We start from the raw sequence: 13,134 nt of genomic DNA, 5'->3' as shown, positions 1-13,134 counted from the left end.
TTATAGATAGGAATCTGCATTTGAACATACTCTCAAGAGGAAAACCTTAAAGTATTTTTCACAGTCCCCTGAACTGCCCACACTATTTTTTGGTTGGTTTTGTTGATTTATATTTTGAGGGATTCATATATCATTGTTGGCATCATAAGTGGTAAAATGCATAAAGAAAATTTAGCTCCCTACATCACTCAGTTCAATTGCATTTAAGTCCTATCAGGAAAACAAGATGTCATTTCGTACCAATATTAGTAAACTGGAGTGTAAATTATTGGCACAACTAAACAACAATAGCATTGCCTCTGTTATTCTGTTTTGAGCATTTGCTTTAAGGCTGTTAGACTCTTGGGTGCATTTTTGCCAGATAGTTTACCTTTTTATGTTGGATTTGACATATTATATAAAGGCAACTCTTTACCATATTACCGAAGAACAAGATCCTTCCAACTCTTTAATGTGGAAATAATCAATCAACATACAGCCTATCAAAAAGTAATGAATTTTTGTCCAAAACAGTTCCTCCATTTTGTCACATAAGTAGTTCTCTTCTCAAGAGTAACTATTGTCATAGAAATAAGGCTACATAAGCAATCCTTTTAATATCTTCAGTTTTTCATTGTTCTAGATATTACACTGTCCTTTTTTTGTGCCTGCACATTTCTATATTCAAAACAACTATGATCACAACAAATTCATTAAAAACGTGGTTGCTTCTTTGCAGGTGCAGCTTTGCAGAAATCCTAGCAGCATTGGTTTTCTTACACTTAAAAATACTACTTTGTCCCGTTCACAACTCCATGTCAAGACCGTCACCCCTCTGGTCATGAAACATGTAATCAGTTGGTAACCAATGTAGATGCTGAAGTGTGTCCAGAGAAGGGCAACAAAGCTGGTGCAGGGTTTGGACCACAGATCCCATGAGGATCAGCTGAGGGAGCTGGGCGTGTTTATCCTGGAGAAAAGGAGTCTCAGGTTGGACCTTATCACTCTGTACAACTCCCTGACAGGAGGTTGTAGCCGGGGGGGGGGGGGTTGGCCTTTTCTCCCAGGCCACCAGTGACAGGACAAGAGGACTTGGCCTCAAGCTGTGCCAGGGGAGGTTAGAAGAATTTCTTCATGGAAAGGGTTGGACTGCCCAGGGAGATGGTGGAGTCACCATCCCTGGAGGTGTTCAAGAAACAACTGGACATGGCACTTAGTGCTGTAGTTTAGTTGACAAGGAGATGATTGGTCAAAGGTTGGACTCAATGATCTTGGAGGTCTTTTCCAACCTAAATAATTCTGTGTTTCTCTAATAAACTGGGAGCATATACTTTTCATTAATATGATTGAAAGCAGACAAGCAGTGCTACCTTCGCGACATGAGGAGTTCTTGTTTTCCAGTCTCCATTTAGTGAATTCAGGTGCACTAAGTGCATTCATATTTGTAGTACAATCCTAAAAAGATTTGTGAAGAATATGGTTTAAGCACATTTGTTCACTTTCTCCTCGGTTGTCTGTAGCCCTTTTTTTCCTTGTTTCTGTTTAGCGACTGGTAGGTAAGCTAAGGAAAATGAACCATGAAAGTTTCACCAGACTTGTAATGAGTCTACCTTTTTGGGAATCAGGGGTGCAGATTTCATGCAAGCTCATTTTCAATTAGAAATTTTATTATGGGTATTTCAGAGTGACTTTTATGGGACTGGGGCTTAAACTGTTCACTGATGATATATTTTTCCCCCTAACTGAAGCAACTTTTAAAGTTTCCAGTCCTCCTCTGGTAAGAGCAATACAGTGTGAAGGAAGTATGAATATCTTACGACAATTACAATAGGAGTTCCTACCAAGATTTATAATTGCTCTGCATACTATAAAAATATAGGAAGATATGAACTAAGGAACACTGTGAAGGGAATAAATGAAACACTGCAAGCAGTGGAAGATATTGATGGAGGTTTTCTGCAGGAAGTGAAAATAGAACGAATGTAGCTGGAAATCTTACTGTACAAAAACTTATAATAGAGATTTAGAGAAATGAGTGATGAAAATGTATAACTACCTAAAGTTGACAGTTTATTAAAGATGTGATTTCTGCATCAGGAATCAAGGGGTGGTGTCCTTGCCCAGTAAACCCACCTTATACATAGGAGAGAACGTGGATGGAAGTGCTTGTGAGAGACAAAAAAAACGTGAGCAGTGGAGAAATTTTTACTTGCAGTTTCAGTACCACCTTGCATTTCTCATGTTTTTGTATTATTAATAATAACTCTCTTTACTGTACAATGTCTAACTTTGTACATGCCAAAATTCAGAATTATTGTCATTAATCCAGTATAAACCCCACTACATTAGGAAGAAGCAGAGATGTTTCAGAGTGGAAAAAAAAGCTTCTGAACTTGTACAATATGAAGCGATATCCTTATCAACAGACTGACAGAAGAGAGATGGATCAAAGGATCATTGCCTTCATTTTTCATAAAGGAACTTAATCAAAACATTTAAGAATTTAAGAATCTTTAGAAATCCAAAAGTGCTCCTAGTTAGGGTACAAGATATTCCAGGTGTGAATCAGAAGAAATTTCCATTAATTTCTAGATAAATATGGCCCAGCTCTTCCTAAATTTTTAAATTCTTCTATCTAACTTCAGGTTAGATTTAATCATCTTTGAAGATTTGAGTCTTGGTGCCTATCTGCAGAAGTAGGTGCTTAAATATCTGTATGCTATGAAGTCCTAATGTCTATTACTTCAGAGCCCAGAATGGGACCAGGTTGTCATTCCTACGTCTTAGATGAAAATTACGAAAGATTAATTAATTTCTGTCCTAACTCTTGCTTATATATTTTATTTTGCTGACAGCATAATAAATTCTGGAATGAGGAAGAGAGAATNTTATAATTACGAAAGATTAATTAATTTCTGTCCTAACTCTTGCTTATATATTTTATTTTGCTGACAGCATAATAAATTCTGGAATGAGGAAGAGAGAATAAATCTAAACCAATTCCACAGCTATGATGGAAGTGGGAAAGAAGCAGGGAGTTTCAATACCAGACACGCTTCTCTGTCAACCCTTTTCCCAAGAAAATCCAAGACCTCTATAAAAAATCAGCTCCAGAAGGAATAGGACCTACTACTGTGTCCAGTATAAATGAGAGGAGGAAGTAAGGGATAGCAATGCTACTGTGTACTATGGAAGTCATGTTCAAATAGGGTAAGTCAGTGAAGCTACAGTCTAATAAAAGTGTCTTTTAATTTTTTTTCGCTTTCCTCTGAGTTGCAGTGACAGATGAAACAAAATAATCTGCTTAGTTTTCTGTTTGTTCTCTTCAGGCACGTTTACCTTATGCAGCATTATTTTTTTAAAAAGGTTTTCTGAATAACACTATTTCAAAGCTGCCTTCCCCACCAAAGGTGGCAGAATAGGATTATTCCCACTGAATAAACAGAAAAAAATCAGTAGCCTTTGAATTCTGGCTGTGTGTTCGCTGACTTGCTCTTCCACATAAATTCATGACTCCCAGTGTACCATTTACTGAGTGACTCTCTCCTGTCATCCTTCTTGAAAACAGATGCCTTCCTAAGATTGAATAGGGCACTCCTGACATTCTTGCAAAGGCTTCAATATTTCCTAGGGACTGTTATTGAATGTAATTCAGGGAATCTGAATTTATTTGATGGACATTAACATTACTTAAAAGGTAATTAAAGTCTTGTCAATGTGTGAAAAATGTAATATGTTCATTTTTTATGTACCACAGTCAGAGGGTTCTCCCGGGTGATTGGTGCACAGTAAACTCTGTTAGGATCAGATTAGCAGCAATAATTATAACCCAGGCAGCTACTTAGAGCCAGAAATAGTTCAAAAAAACCCCCCAAACTCTGGAAACTAAAGTAGGGGTTAACTAGAAGCACCTAAATCTAATATAATTCAAGACTTACATTTAAGATTCATTTCTGGTGAATGAATGCTCATCAAGTAATAGAACCTCTGACTAGGACACAGGCCAGCAAGCTCTGCTTTTTTTCAGCCTGTTTGTGCCTCCTGCCTCCAACTCACAGGGCTAACAAAATATTTCCAAAGATCATGTATTAGCTCATTTGGTGAACTGATACTTTGTGTATTTTTTTGTCTAGAGGGTGGAAAAATTTAAGACATGTACTACTTATCTACCTCAGATTCCAGCAGAGAACTGTTAGCTATTATAAATCCAAATCACAGACCAGAAAGGCCAAAAATAGGGAATTCTATCTCTGTATCTACATGCATCTCTTACAGATGATCAGATATTTTCTGAGTCTTCATACTACTGAATAAAGAAATATGAGAATTGTCCATGAACAAAATAATAGGAGCTGTCTCCCCCACCTGCCTTGTTTGATCTTCATCATCTGACTACCTTCAAATTCTGTAAAAGGTGAAAGAAAATCAGAGTGAAAGGAGCATATTTGGATTGTGGTGCATTACTAAGTGGAACGTAAAACTTTGTATGACAAAATTAATGCAAGCTATTTATATGATGATATTTTTCTACATCACTTTTTTGATAGCCATGTTGAGTTCTTCATATGTATGACAGTAGAAACTGAGAATAGGAATTGCATATCAGGTGGATTATCTTAATATGAGGGAGAGCATAGGTCTTCTTCTGTAGTTGCAACATGAACACTATTTCAGTTATATATTAATATTCTGTTCATAAAGTTTAATTAGTAAGAACTACAGCTGGAGAATTTTTCATTATAATCAATTGTTATTAATTGTTACCAAGGTTTCTTAATTATTCATTCTGGCTGGAATTTAATTAGTTTCACATCTTATGTGCTAGTTAGCAAAGAATACATGTTCATACATATGAAAACAGAAAAAGAAAATTATTATGGGGAATCAAGTTTTAGCTTTCATGGAACATATTTGTTTCAGAAATTGCAAAATTTTTGCTGGTTTATCAAAATAAATGCTTGAGTGTTGTGTCTTCTTGGAATATAATAAACAGGCTATTATATTTTTCATTTCCTTTTATTTTTGTCTTGAAGATAAATTTTTCTTATGCAAATCATAAAACCCTATCTCCTTTCCCACCTTGACAACATTGGCTATTCAAAAAGGAATTGTTATGTAAGGGCCTTTTTTGCTCTCTGTTGGATCACGCTTCTGTCTCTCATTTCACAGAGAAGTCACCACACTTGATATTTTCCTAATTGCATTTTCTTTTTACAGATGGATTAATTCCTGTTAAACTAATATCTGGTCACTTAGATTAAGTTCAAAATTTATCTAATTATTTCAGAATTTAAATTTAAATGTTCAATTTATTTTACAGGCTCTCCATCCATGCCCATATTTCTTTCAGAGTGCATGTAACTTAGCAACTTAACTCAGAGTGATTTTTTTTTTTTAATGAGAAAAATCTTATGATTTTAGTTGATTTTTGTTGTTTTATTGGTATCAAAGTGGTTTTGGTGCATTTGATTTAATTTTCTTTTGGAGAAATGTGGGAACAAGTTAAGCCAGCAGCACCTGCATTCAGTTAATTAGGATCAAAAAGGAGCATTTTGGCCTTGACTGGTGTTTTTGATGAAGAGAGTGCTGTGTTCTCAAGGCGAGCACCACTTCACGGTCAGAACGGTCTGCATGTTTTTTCTGTGACTGAACACAGCCACCACATGATGTGAGGTGAACACGTGGGATCAAAGCACTGGTTTAGGATGCTCCTGGGAATTTTGGTTAACTAAAAGACAAACATCGGGTGCTGTTTACAAGAGAATATGAATAAAAGGGGAACGCCAGAAAGGTCGGTGGAAAAGTCCTGGAATCGAACTCCGTGTGTGCATGTGTGCAGCCTCATTCCTGTCAGGACCCATATTTGCCATAAAGGAAACTTTCTGTGTGGGTTCCACAAAAGCTACCATCATGTGGCCCCTACCCCCACACCACCCATTTATCACCAGCTGTTCCTGGGATCCTTAGAAGAACCCAGATCCTTCGGGTGGTTCATATTACGAAAGTGTTCAATGTTGCATTCAACTCTCAGACCCTTATGAGCCTCTATTTCTATGTCATTCTGACCATCAATTTGTTCATTCTTACCTGTAAACTTTAGTTAAATTTCTTAAACAACTATAATCTACTTGCAACCTTTAACAGGCCCTTCTCATCTTCCAGCTTATTTTCAGCTTTTATTTTCAAAGTCTTCTTTGTAGTAAATGTGTTCCAGATGACAGTGCAGAGGCAGTACCAGAGAGGAACAGCCTATGCCTTTGAGCAGGCTGCCATATGGAAGTGCTTTCCCTTTAAAGGGCTCAGCATTTCTCAGGGACAAAATCACCTCATGGCAGCTTTAGGAGGCAGAGAGCTTTCTTTACGCTGCCAGGCATCCTAGAACCAGTGTTGGTTCAAATTCAGGATGCTGAAGGCAATCTTTTTGAGTTACAGTCACTGGTGGTGACAGTAGCACAAACCAATTTCAGTGATCTCAGTTGGATATTTGGGCAAGACAATACCAAGAGGACACAATTTTTCACCCAAAGGTATACTTAAAGTGGTCGTAGGATAGACACAAGGAAAGGTATTGTACTCTGTTGCACATGTTTGAGAGAGTCCAGAGGAGGCCAGCAAGGTTGTTAGAGGGATGGAGCACCTGCAAGGAAAATCCGAGAGAATTAGGACTGTTCAGCCTGGAGAAGAGGCGGCTTCAGAGTGAGCTAATTGTGGCCTTCCAGTACCTGAAGGGAGCCTACAAGAAAGACAGAGAGAGACTATTTACAGGGGCCTGGAGTGGTGGGACAAGGGGAAATGGTTTCAAACTGTAATAAAGTAGGTTTAGATTAGATATTAGAAATTAATTCTTTACTATGAGGGAGGTGAGGCATTGGAACAGTTTGCCCAGAGAAGCTGTGTCTGCCACGTCCCTGGAAGTTTCCAAAACCATGTCAGGTTGGATGGGACTTCCCACAGCAAGTAGATTGGAACTAGACGATTTAAGGTCCCTTCCAACACAGGCCATTCTATGGTTCTATGACCTTGCAGCTTCCATCCATGGCTCCTGTCAACATCTGTTACAAAGAGTTTCACCAAACTCGAAATTACTTTTTCCATTCACTACGTCTGTCAGTAGTTTTATGTGTTGCACCTTCAGTCAACGTGCTCATCCCCAGTCAGGATAAGCAACCACTTTGATGTGTTTGTTTCTTGGTAGGGACAGATAGCAGGATATGTATTAAAATATTGAATTCCTAATTTGGAGGAAACACTATAGATTAGGAATCACAAAACAGAGATATCACTTATTTAAAATTATGTTTTCTGGAAACAGAAGTGGCAGGAGAAATTTCCTACGTATTCCTCACCTGTGTCCAAATGAGCTATACAGGTAACACAACATGGTACTGGAGTCATCTTTAGCACTTAACAAAGTGGTGTACTGTAGCTCAGATATGAAGAAGAATTGCAGTTTAAAAAATGTATGTATCATTAGATGTTAATTGATGTTAATTGTTTGTTCTGTAGCTGTACCAGACTGTGCTATCACTTTATACTTGATGTAGCTGAAGATGACAAATGCTTCTTAGTGATCATAGTTATCTTCTTGTCACACCTAGCAAGGCTGTGTTGTGTTCTTTGCAGAAATGAAATAAGAAAAGTACCATGGCCAGATGTGCACCATCACTCAGAAGCTGCATACATAAGCAAATAAATTCAGCAATTATTTCCTCATCATGCTCACTGCCATGGGCAGTGTAAAAGCAGTCAAGCTGCAAGCAGAAGCTAGAGACAATCTCCTTAATTTTTCATGTTAATAGTTGGCAGCTCAGGCTTTAGAAGGTATTTTAGTGAAAACAGGTGTAGGAGAAACTCCATATAAATTAATATTGTCTGTGAGAGGCACATAAGTGTCAAAAGGTCCAGTAATGTGTTACCCAGACTAAGCTTCACTATTGTACAAGAAGGTATAAACTAATTGACTTTTAGTCACACAGATGGCTACTTGAGAGAAGACAGCACCCCAATGTGTAGGGGTTAATTAGGTCTTATTTCTCCCAGAACTCCAGGGTATTATTATCCTACTTACAGAGAACAACCTCTGAGAGAACTTGAGTCCATCTCAAGTATGAAGGTCCTCTCTGTCAACAATAAGCCAAGGATGGAGAGCTGTGATGCCTCATGTTAATTTTACAAGTAGCCCTGTTACCAGTCAGGACAACGTGTGCCACAGTCACTCATGTAAAATTTCTAAATATCTACTGTCAGTTTAAAAAATGAGGTTACAGTAGCCAGTTAATGCACACACCTGACATCAGATAAACCAGCACCAGACCAAAACATTTCTACATGTCTCTGCCCCTGCCTTGCACTTTGCAGCCACACCCTCCAAGTGCTCTCAGGGGAAACTTCTGCAACTACCTCTCTTGATTCATGGTCTCTGTTTTCAGACATGCTCTGCTTGAAATACAAGGGTCTAAATATTTGTTTCAATGTTGGAAATCTTAGATCCTTTTGGCAGATGGCAATTAGACCCACAGACAGTTCTTGGCTGAGGAAAGGTGCATGCTCCCCGTTACAACACATGCCTGACAAGTTAAAATTTAGCAGAGTATTTTGTATTCTTTGAAGAATTATGTTATTCAGAATTATTGTTCAAAACACTGACAAACACATTTTAGCTACTGATTTTATCAGTCTTATCTACTTGCATTTTTATAACAAGCTACTTGAAAACAAATGTATAGACTGAATGATTACATTTAGATTTGGGTTAAATCTGATTTCTTTTCCTCCTATTTATCTTGCCTAAACACTTACACATTTAAATATCTCCTAACTTTTAAACAAACTATCTCAATGACTTTTTTTCCTTCTAGCACTTCTTAAACTACTTCTTCAAATATCTTATGTTTTGCATGTCTAAATACACAGCTAAAAAACCTGCAAAATACAATGAGATGGTAAAAACATATCTTTATTTTCTTAACTGGTATATATTAACTTTAATATCTGGCAAGAGCCTGGACCATGGAGCATGAAGCTGGACCAAATGTCTGTACAGGAATCAGTTGCTGTTTGAAAATCAGTTAAGTCATTGTGCTAACGTGGTTCTGAGACCATGAAACATTAACCATAGACTTACACAAGTATTCATGTAAAAATGGAAGAACTGGTAGGACCAGACAAAAATGTTGACATTCTCAGTGGAAAATGGGAAGAAAGTGAATTAGAGGCAGGTTAACAGGTTAACAGTCTGATTATGGAGATTATGTTTTCCAGCAGAGTGGCTCAGTGTTGCTTAACCCTGGCACAGACACAAGTGCATGTTTGAGTGAGGTTCTCTAGAAATGGTTAGCCATCCACCTCAATTTCTGTTTTATCTCCTGGATACTTCTCTCCTAATCACAAATGTGATATATCTGTTATCAAATATGGATAAGAATCTGTAACAGACTTTCAAAATTAAAAAAATCATTGAGTATATTTTTAAATATCCTCTTTTTTTCCCAAAAAAATTTCCTTTGCAAATGTCACTTTTAAAGTTTTATTTTTCAGTATTTTAACCATCTTATCAGACTAATACTGAGTACCTTATAGCCATTCTTTGCAATAGTAACCCATTAAAGAAAGTATATAAGACTGCCTATCAATGAAGGGAAGCCTTTGAAGGCAACAGACAGTTGTGAAAATATTAGTACTTCAGTCTGGGAGAGGGATCAGACTGTATTTGTTTCCATCAATATGAGTAGCTTGAAAAATTTATTCATGAACAAAGCTTGGTCAGCTTGAATTAAGAGAAATTATGCACTGCCATCATACTCATTATTTTTTGCTGTATAAGAAGAAAAATCAAAGGAAAAAAAAGCCCACCAAAACAACATTAGCCATTTCTTTGATAACTCCCTTTTTAGATTGCAATTAAAACTTAATAGGAATAGATAACAAACACAATAGTTATGAATGTTCAAAGACTAAGTTCAAGGTATTTGGATAAATGGACCTTATCAGATTCAATTATATAGTAACATTAATAATTCTTGTACTTCTGCCTAGTTTAAGTAATTATTCTAAAATTGCTTTACTTTAATGGCACTGAGTATACACCATTTTGAGAGCATCTGATGTATCTCCTCTCACGGAATAAGACACTGGAGAGCAGCACTGCAGAAAGGACCCTGGGGGTCCTGGTTGATTACAAGTTGAATATGAGTCAGGAGTGCCCTGGCAGCCAGGAGGGCCAAACATGTCCCGGGGTGCATCAGGCAAAGCATCACCAGCCAGGCAAGAGAGGGGATTATCCTGATCTGCTCTGCACTGGTGTGGCCTCACCTGCAATATTGGGGCAGTTTTGGGCACCACAAAGATATTTAGTTCTTCAAGAGTGTGCAAAGGAGGGCAACGAAGATGATGAAGGGCTGTGAGGGGAAGCCATATGAGGAGTGGCTGAGGGCATTTGATGTGTTCAGCTGGAGGAGTCTGAGGGGAGACCTCATTGCAGTTACAACTTCCTCCTGAGGGAAAGAGGAGAGGCAGGCACTGATCTCTTCTCTGGAGTGACCAGTGACTGGACTGAAGGGAATGGCCTGAAATGTTGGGGAGGTTTAGGTTGGATATTTGAAAAAGGTTCTTCACCCAGAGGGTGGCTGGGCACTGGAACAGGCTCCCCAGGGAAGTGGTCACAGCACCAAGCCTGGTAGAGTTCAAGAAATGTTTGGATGATACTCTCAGGCACATGGTGTGACCCTTGGGGATGGTCCTGTGCAGGGCCAAGAGCTGGACTTTGCTATCCCTGTGAGTCTCTTCCAACTCAGGATATTTCATGATTCTATGATTTATTTTTTTTTGTTACCGTTGAGGATAGAAAAAAGGAAGTGATGCTGCAGGATAGGACTTAAAGTCATGCCTTCCAGGTTCTAAGTCCTATCATTGATTTTAAATTTGAACATCTGATTAGAAACCCACCTTTGTAATCTAAAATCTTTGCATCAGCCTCTTGAAAACATTTCCATGCAGCTGCCTTAACTGTAGAGATTTCTTTATGTATACAGAATCCCTAAATGAGGAATACTATAGCAATTCTGTAAAAGATAAAGACAGGAAAAAAGGAATAAAAAATTATGACAAGTAGGAAATAAAATTATGATAGCTGACATACTTGAAAGCCAGCCTGTAATGAGAACAAAACAAAAACATAAGAATATATAATATATATGGATTCTGCAATGAAGCTATTAAAGGAACATTTGACTTTTTTTTTTTAATTACTCTTTCTCATGTCAGTTCACTCATTTCCTCTTTCTAACTTCTTATCTGTCATTTCAATCATATTTTCATTCTTCTTTTTCTCATTTTATTTAATCCTAGGTTTTGGTGCTTTTTAGTTAGGAAGACATGAGAGGCATTTTTGCTCTGTCTTTTATATTTTACCATATTCTTTCCTTCTGTTCCCTCTCTCAAATGTTTATCCAGATTTGGTTATATTAGTTTGTCTGCATATGAGGTAGATAGTTAAAAATTACAAATGAAAGGTCAGGTTTGAAAAATCGTAATACCACAAAAATTACTTTCACAGTCTGGGTATCAAGTCTCTTTATTTATTCCTTTTTGTTTCACACTGTTCCTCGGATCATTATTAAGTGTTTTTGTTTTGTTTTGTGGTTATTTTCCCTGATAGGAAAAGAAAAAGAAAAGGATAATTCTGACCAACAAAAGTTTCTTCTACATAAATCACATCTGTGACCTGCCTGTGCAAAATCTACCAGTAATTCTGGACTTGATTGAACAGGATAACTAAACAGTAGACAAAATTTATGCATAAAAGAAAGTTATCATAAGGTTTGCACAATGATGTGTCAACAGTTCTTTAAAACATGCTCACATGAGACTTGCTATTAATGTACTGAAAAGTAACATTTGCTACTTGATTAGTTCTGAATTCAAAGCAAACTTGAAAAGACAGTCCTAATACCTTCCTCCCTTTGGCCGTCAAACTTACAGGCTAATACTCTGGTAATAGGGAGGTTATGGAGGGTTCTACTGTTGGGTTCAATGTCTTGTGATTTTTTACACAAGTTTTCTGCAGGCTTATTTGCCACAGTTATGTGCACAAAACGCAGTATTTTTTCTCTTAAAAAACTGGAAAGAGTATCTTGGAAATAAATCTTACCAAGGCAGTTGAGGTTTCCAAATCCTTTAGTGCTCCTTAAAAATGTCTTTCCTTTTAAGCACAACATAATCAACTAAAATTTTACATCATAGCACATTTCTGTGTCTTTCCATGTAATGGAAAGTTTTACTTTCTCTGTATTGTTCCCACATGTCTGGTTTGGCAATATGGCACTATTGTCAGAACTCTGTGTGCACTCAAAACCAGCCAAACCATAGGAAACTGTAAAACCTAGGGAGCTTTTATATTTTGACTTCATGGGAGCTTCAGTCAACAACACAGTGCAGTAGCTTAGTACTTGAGATGAAAATCAAAATATGTATAAAAATGTGTAGTACATCAACTGTTAAAACAGATATAGTTGCTACATTAAATCTACACATAATGTTTAAATTGCAGCATACCTAAAAATTCATCTTTATATATATATATATATATATAAATTCATCTTTTTTATATATATATTTATTTTTTTTTTAAATAGAACTCAGTGAAACTACTTGCACTTAGGCACTTGCTTACCTGCTCTACAAAATGAGTCTCAAGAGTCCACATCATGCAGGAGTAGGATAATAACAATAAAACACATCTAAGAAAAAGGAAAATTGTTAAATCAATATCTTTGTTGTAGAATTGTTTTTGCTTCAATTTACATACCTACACAGAATCCTGAAACATCTTAGACCAAATCTGCATAGACCACAGCAGTGACATAGAGAGCCAATATCAAGATAATCTGTGACTGAGAAAAGTTATCTCTATACAAATAATAAAAAAATTATATTACAGTTTTTGTGGAGAGTTCTGAATAGTTGTTTTATTTGTAAATTAGTCAAACAGGGCTGGAAAATCCCAATCCTCCAGACTATCCTTGTAAGCAAACAGAAAAGCCAAAGCCCTTATTCAGCTTATATTGAGACCCCCTCAGGTGTTTCGAAACAATGAGTGGAAGTGAAAAGCTGTCATGGTTTAACCCCAGATGGCAACTAAGCATCCTGTAGCTGCTC

Source organism: Lepidothrix coronata, unplaced genomic scaffold (assembly GCF_001604755.1).
Source record: "Lepidothrix coronata isolate B3197 unplaced genomic scaffold, Lepidothrix_coronata-1.0 Scaffold21, whole genome shotgun sequence".
Classification (NCBI taxonomy): Eukaryota; Metazoa; Chordata; class Aves; order Passeriformes; family Pipridae; genus Lepidothrix; species Lepidothrix coronata.
Note: the sequence above shows the minus strand (reverse complement) of the source record.